The following is a 7,617-nucleotide window of genomic DNA, read 5'->3' as shown; positions in this document are numbered from 1 at the left end:
CCCACTGAGACCGATGCGCATGCACTGGCCCTGCAGAGATCAGTTTCTGACGCGATTGTGGCAGCCATGGACTCCATGTCGTCAGTTTTGTCACAGACTATTGCTCAGGCTATGTCCGCACGTCCCGCTAGTGCTCCCTTGCAAGACCCCATTGCCGTACCGCAGCCTACCTCTATTGACCCCCCTGTATTACAGGGGACTTTGACTGGTGTGCACCTTTCCACCCCAGAAGCCATGCTTAGCTCACGGAAAAGGGCCTCTTCCCGCCAGGCAGAATGGGCGCGGACATGGAAATGCGCTAGAGCGCAATCACCGGACCTGTCTGACTCGGATCGAGCTTCAGACGAGGAGGCGTTAGCGGATTTTGATTACGGCACAGAGGAGGATCTTGCCCCCCCAGTTCAGGGCCCCTCGACCTCCGCTGCGGCGGCCTCCTCTGCCAAGGAAGTGGCTTTGACTTCCGCCGCTACCCATTCTGAGGTTGTGTTGGACGATTCGGGCGAACCGATGTTCGACCCCGAGTCGCTACATCACCCTCGTTCGGCAGAATGGCTCCCCTCCCCTCATGTGGGAGCGTATTTGGAGCACTGGGTGCGTCACGCGCTTAGCCGCGAGTCACGCAATAAGCTTAGGTCCGAGTGTCCCTGGCCAGTGGTCCCCAATAAGGTGTGTGACACCCCGTTGGTGGACCCCAAGATGGCGCAGTTCCTAGCCAAAACGGGTTGGAACCCAAAAAAGGGCCTGGATTCAGCGCTCCGCAGCTGCCAGGACAAGATTTTAGACGTGTTTGGTCCTTTGACCAGGATTTTGGAGATGGCCGAGGCGGCTAGGTTTGAGGGTACCCCAATTGACCCTATGGAATTGAGGGGCTGGGCCCAGAGGGCCATATGCCTTACTGGCAACGCCAATACGGCCATTGCGATTGAGAGGCGCAAGGCTATCTTGTTTAAGATAGACCCCAAATTGGCCAATTTGGCGCTCACTGAGGCAGGGAAGGACGCCCAGGGCCTCCTCTTCGGCAAGTCCTTCATCAAGGACATGAGCCGGTTCGTGGGCACTTTTACAGCGCTGGACAAGGCCCAAGCATCTATGCGTAGGGTCTTCCAGGGACGGGCCTCTCATCGGGCCGGCAGTGGTAGGGGCCGTCTGTCCGGCCGTGCAAATTTCCAGGCCATTGGAGCATACAGAGGTTCCGGTGGACATCGTCCTCAGTTCCAGGACCAGGGCAACGCAGCTCCGTTCTTCGCCACAAGAGGACATCAATGGCGTTCTCGCTCCTTCCTGGGCAACCCGAACATTCGCAGACCATTGGGTAAGTGCTCCCCGGTTTGGGGATTCTATGGTACCTTGTGCAGGGAGCTGACTCCTGATTTTTCCCACACTTGGAGCCTCATTACCACAGATCCATGGGTACTTACCACGGTCAGGGGATTCCACATAGAGCTTATGGGGTCCCCTTATCTAATTCCTGTCCCTCCGCTCATTCCCCAGTGTGCATTGGTGGACGCGGAATTGCAGTCCATCAGACAGAAGTTGGCCCTTCATTGGCGGGTGTGATCAGCAATATTTTCCTCGTGCGGAAGAAATATGGGCGGATGAGACAGGGCATCAACCTTCGCTTGTTGAAAGCGGTAATTAGTTACTGTCTCTTCAAAAGGGAAGGGATCCTTTTCCTACGGGACTTGTTAGTCCCTGGGGACTGGATGGTGAAACTGGACCTCAAGGATGCCTCCCTGACGGTCCCGGTAGCCACTCGTTCCAGGGACCTGCTTCGTTTCAGGTGGGAAGGAGAGGTCTAGAGGCTCACCTGTCTGCCGTTCGGGCTGTCTTCAGCTCCCTGGTATTTCACCAAGTTGCTGCGTCCGGTCGTGTCATGGTTGCGGACTCGGGGTGGGCGCCACATCATCTACCTGGACGACACCCTTCTGATGCACGAGTCCATAGCGGGATCGCTGGAACATCTACGCCGGACGGCGGACCTACTGTCGGATCTCGGTTGCCCCCTCAACTGGGAGAGGTCATGCCTTACTCCGGCCCAGAGGATGGAGTCCTTAGGATTCACGGTGGATTCACACTCTGAGTCCCTCAGTCTGCCGGCGGCGAAGTGGCGGACGATCCGCTAGGAGTTGAGACATGCGCTCCTCGCTCCCCATCTTTCGTTACGTCACCTGGCCCGCATTTCGGTCCTGTTGGCCTCATCACTTCAGGCGGTGTCCCCATGCCCCACTGCATTCCGGGCGCTCCTGCGACCAAAGATCGCCCATCTTCGGTACGGTGCCTCCTTTGCGGACACGGTGGTTCTGGATTCGGGAGCCCGGGAGGAGTTGAGTTGGTGGATTGCCAACCTAGAGGCGTGGAACGTGACAGCGATCTTTGGATCCCTACCGGAGTTGACTATCTAATCGGATGTGAGCCTCCGGGGCTGGGGTGTCCATGGCAACGGCCTCTCCACTGGGGCCCCTGGTCGGCGGATGAATCCCTCCTACACATCAGTGCCTTGGAACTCCTGGCAGGGTGTTCGCGGCGATTGCGGATTTATGGGGGCCGATGTCCGTCGCTCTCTTCGCTTTTCGGCTCAACAGTCATCTCACCCGGTTCTTCAGCGGACGTCCGGACCCGAGGGCGGTGGCGGTGGATGCATCCCTCCAGGACTGGTCGGTGTCTCACCTGTACAGGTTTTCCTCCATTCTCGTTGTTCCTGTGGACACTCGCACAGGTTCTCCGCCATCTGGTGGACCGGGTTCTGGTGGTTCAGTTCTGGGGGTCCCAGGTCTGTTTCCCTTCATTTTTACAAATTCGGAAGGAGATTCCCTGTCCTTCTCTCGAGCCGGTTGAATCTCCTACGCAACCCTCTGGGTCTGCGCCATCCCCTTCTCCTCGACGGATCCCTGCTGTGGCTGACTCACACTTAGGCAATTGTCAGCTAAATTGCTGACGTTATTTTGCCTTATTGCGTGCATTAGGTTCTCGGAGGTGAGGGCTCTTGATTACGACGCAGGTTCCTTTACCCTGGTGGGGGTCACTTGCAACATCTCGCGTCGCATCTTGACTAGCAGTGTTTCGTGTCCTACCCCAGTTTTCATTCCTCCCTGGTCTTTTGTTCCATGGCGTTCCTTTGGGAATTCGTGTCCAGGACTCTGGCACATCGGTCTCCGGCCAGCTTTCGGTTATTTATTCCTATTTGTCATCTTTTTGGATGAGGTTTTTGCCCTACGTTAGTACGCTGGCTTTTAATGGGTCATGTCTTGGCCGGTGTTGACACGTCTATCTTCAGGGCCCCTTATGCGTGTGGGGCCTCTGCCTCCGTCTGGGCGGTTTTGGGGGCCAGTTTGGGGGATGTTATACGTCTGGCTGATGGGTCCGAGGTTACCAGGTTCAGGGAGTTCTATTTCCGGCCTCCATCTGAATTGTTCACTGCAATCATAGACGGGCTTTGAACTTGCAATACGAAGCCTCCGTGTCTTGCTGTAAAACTTAATGATTTTCCTATTTCATGACGTAAAGTCATAGTTTTATTAAAGACACGGAGGCGAGTATTGCCCACCCTATTCCCTCCCTTGGGGGTTTTTTCTCGCGTTTTTTGTTACAGGGGTCATGTATCATTGACTCTAGGTATTTTTTTTATTAACCGTTTTAGTTATTGTATTTTAGGTTTTATTGTCCTAATGTGTTTTCATTGCCATTGTATTGCATATTATTTATTACAATTTTTATTGCTCTCTGTCTTTATTCCTGTTGAGTCAGTGGTGTAGATGGTTTACGGACATTCTGTCCTGACATGTTTATTTCACCTAGGCCTATGGTCTGTTTTATTTTCCAGGATGAAGTTCTTTCCGTTGCAGGATGCCGTGTTACCGGTGGATGGGTTCTACAGTGTAGCCACGTTGGCTAGTTGATTGCGCTTCATGGGCGTTTGGACTTTCCGTTCCAGTTAAAGTTCGGAGTTATCGTTGGAAGGTTCGGGATGTCAGCACCAAATGTTTAAAGAAAGAGGAAGTTACAGAGGAAGAGCGGCCTATTATAGGGGCCAGTGGGGAGGGACCTTGGTTGCTATGGTTCCTTGTATGTAAATTTTTTATCTTTGCTGCTATTGGTGGTCAGTAAAGAAGGAGAAAGCAATATGAAGCAATACTCGCCTCCGTGTCTTTAATAAAACTATGACTTTATGTCATGAAATAGGAAAATCATTAAGTTACAACCTGTATTATCCTCCAGAGCTGCACTCACTATTCTGCTGGTGCAGTCACTGTGTACATACATTACTTATCCTGTACTGATCCTGAGTTATATCCTGTATTATACTCCAGAGCTGCACTCACTATTCTGCTGGTGCAGTCACTGTGTACATACATTACTTATCCTGTACTGATCCTGAGTTTTACAGCAAGACACGGAGGCTTCGTATTGCTTTCTCCTTCTTTACTGAACCACCAATAGCAGCAAAGAGAAAAAATTTACATACAGGGAACCATAGCAACCAAGGTCCCTCCCCACTGGCCCCTATAATAGGCCGCTCTTCACCTGTAACTTCCTCTTTCTTTGCTGCTGCCACCAAGTTAAGTACATCTTCTTCTATGCATGTGTCATTGATGTTTGATGTCTATTGCGCTGTTTACCCAGGGTGACTAACCCTGCTTGCTTGCAGCGCTCCCTTTCCTTTATGCGTTCTGCCGATTGCTGGGGCTGATAGTTTAGGTTCCCTGCGCTTATCACTGCGCTCGATTGTTTTCATTGTCGCTTCCCCGCGTCTCCCCCCTTCATTTCCCTTATCCCTTATCCCAGGGAGGTTTCGCTACCCCAATCCACTTACTTTGGGCCCAGATGGTCCTACCTGTTTGTTAGTGCGGTTCCCGGTGTTTGGTGGGCGGGTCCTCCGTCCCTTCTGGCTGCCGCGCCGTCTCGGGCACTTCCTGATCAGTGGGGCCGCGAGATCTCAGCGGCCATCTTGGGATTGGCGGCCGCGATTCGCGGGCTTCTGGGGGGCGGAGCTTCAGCGTCTCCTGTCCCTTCCGGTCATTCGCTTCCTGCACACAGCACGGTCGGCGGCTCCTGCTCCCTCTGCCAGCTAGCGTCCAGCGCTTCTCCCATAGATCTTTGCCCTGCTCAGTGAGTTGCTTATTTATACGGTTTTGCACCTTAGCTAGGCCAGATTGCTGATATGTCGGTACCTACTTCCCCTCATACTGCCAGTAGGCCCCCCTCCCCCCCTTAGGGATCCAACTCCACTCATGTGGATGCTCAGGCTCTGGCCCTACAGCGCTCGGTATCGGATGCGATCATGGCAGCCATGGGCTCCATGTCATCCATACTTTCACAGACCATTACCCAGGCCCTGTCCGTCCCACCTTCCAATGTACCTTTGCAGGACCCCATTGCCACACCGCAGCCTACCTCCAATGACTCTCCTATTACTGAGGAGGTTTTGACTGGTGCGCATCTTGCCACCCCAGAGACCGTGCTTAGATCACGGAAAAGGGCCTCTTCCCGCCAGGCAGAACGGGCGCGGACATGGAAATGCGCGAGAGCGCAATCACCGGAACTGTCTGACTCTGACAGAGCTTCAGACGAGGAGGCATTTGCGGATATGGATTATGAGGCAGAGGAGGAGGTCACCCCCCCAGTTCAGGGCCCCTCAGCTGCCGCTGCGGCGACCTCCTCTGCCAAGGATGTGGTGTCCCCTGTGAACGCTACCCACTCTGTGGCGGTACTAGATGATTCAGGTGAACCTATGTTCGACCCTGAATCTTTACATCACCCGCGTTCGGCGGAATGGCTCCCCTCCCCTCATGTGGGAGCTTATTTGGAACACTGGGTGCGTCACTCGCTTTCCCGCGAATCACGCAACAAACTCAGAGCTGAGTGTCCCAGGCCATTGGTACCCAATAAGGTCTGCGAGACCCCAATAGTGGATCCCAAGATGGCTCAATTTCTGGCCAAGACTGGCTGGAACTCCAAAAAGGGGCTGGATTCAGCGCTCCGCAGCCAGCTGCCAGGACAAGATCTTAGATGTCCTTGGTCCACTGACCAAGATCTTGGAGATGGCCGAGTCATGAATGAGGGATTCCTGATAGACCCCGAGGAATTACGGGGCTGGACCCAGAGGGCCATATGCCTTACCGGTAACGCCAATACAGCAGTGGCGATTGAGAGGCGCAAGTCTATCTTATTTAAAATAGACCCTAAGCTAGCTAATTTGGCGCTCACTGAGGCGGGAAAGGAAGCCCAGGGCCTCCTTTTCGGCGAATCCTTCATTAAGGACATGAGCAGTTTTGTGGGCACCTTTACTGCGCTTGACAAGGCCCAAAATTCGATGCGCAGAGTATTTCAGGGTCGGCAGTGGTAGGGGCCGCCTGTCCGGCCGTGCTAGTTTCCAGGCCCGCGGAACGAATAGAGGTGCCGGTGGACAACGTCCATCTTTCCAAGAACAACGTAATCCGTCTCCCTTCTTCGCCTCCAGAGGAAATCAGTGGCGTTCTCGCTCCTTCCGGGGCAACCCCAACCATCGCAGACCCTTGGGTAAGTCTTCCCCAGATTGGGGATTCTATGGTACCTTGTGTAGGGGGCAGACTCCGACTCTTTTTTCATGCTTGGAGTCTCATCACCTCAGACCCGTGGGTGCTGTCCACAATCAGGGGATTTCACATAGAGCTTACGGGGTCTCCCTACCTTATTCCCTCCCCCCCGCCTGTCCCCCTGTCACACCCAGATTGCGCTCTGGTGGACGCGGAGCTGTGCTCCCTCAGACAAAAGCGGGCAATAGAACGAGCGTCCCCTGCGTGGGGGACTGTTATCAGCAATATATTTCTCGTTCAGAAGAAGGGCGGGCAGATGAGGCCAGTCATCAATCTTCGCGCGCTGAATGCGGTAGTTCGCTACCGGCATTTCAAGATGGAGGGGATCCACCTTCTGCGGGACTTGCTAGTTCCTGGGGACTGGATGGTAAAGCTGGACCTGAAGGATGCTTACCTGACGGTCCCAGTGGCCACTCGTTCCAGGGACTTGCTCCAGTTCAGGTGGAATGGCGAGGTCTGGAGGTTCACCTGTCTGCCATTCGGACTGTCTTCAGCTCCTTGGTGCTTCACCAAGTTGCTGCGTCCAGTCGTGTCATGGTTAAGGACTCGGGGCGTCCGCCTCATCATTTACCTGGACGACATCCTCCTGATGCACGAGTCCAGGGTGGGATTACTGGAACATCTCCAGTGGACATCAGATTTGCTGTCGGATCTCGGATTCCTCCTCAACATAGAGAAGTCTTGCCTCATCCCGGCTCAGAGGATGGAATTCTTAGGATTCACGGTGGACTCTCTCTCGGAGTCCCTCAGTCTGCCGACGGCAAAGTTGCGGGCAATCCGCAAAGAATTGAGACATGCACTCCTCATACCTCATCTCTCATTGCGCCATCTGGCCCGCATCATCGGGCTTTTGGCCTCGTCCATTCAGGCGGTGTTTCCAGCCCCGTTACATTACCGGGCGCTTCAGCGACTGAAGATCGCCCATCTTCGGACCGGTGCTTCCTTTGCAGGCGAGGTGGTTCTGGACGCGGAGGCCCGAGAGGAGTTGAGTTGGTGGATTGCCAATCTGGAGGCGTGGAACGGCAAAGCGTTCTTCGGGTTCTTG

The sequence above is a fragment of the Bufo bufo genome, chromosome 6, assembly GCF_905171765.1.
Source record: "Bufo bufo chromosome 6, aBufBuf1.1, whole genome shotgun sequence".
Classification (NCBI taxonomy): Eukaryota; Metazoa; Chordata; class Amphibia; order Anura; family Bufonidae; genus Bufo; species Bufo bufo.
This window is presented reverse-complemented; position numbering follows the sequence as displayed.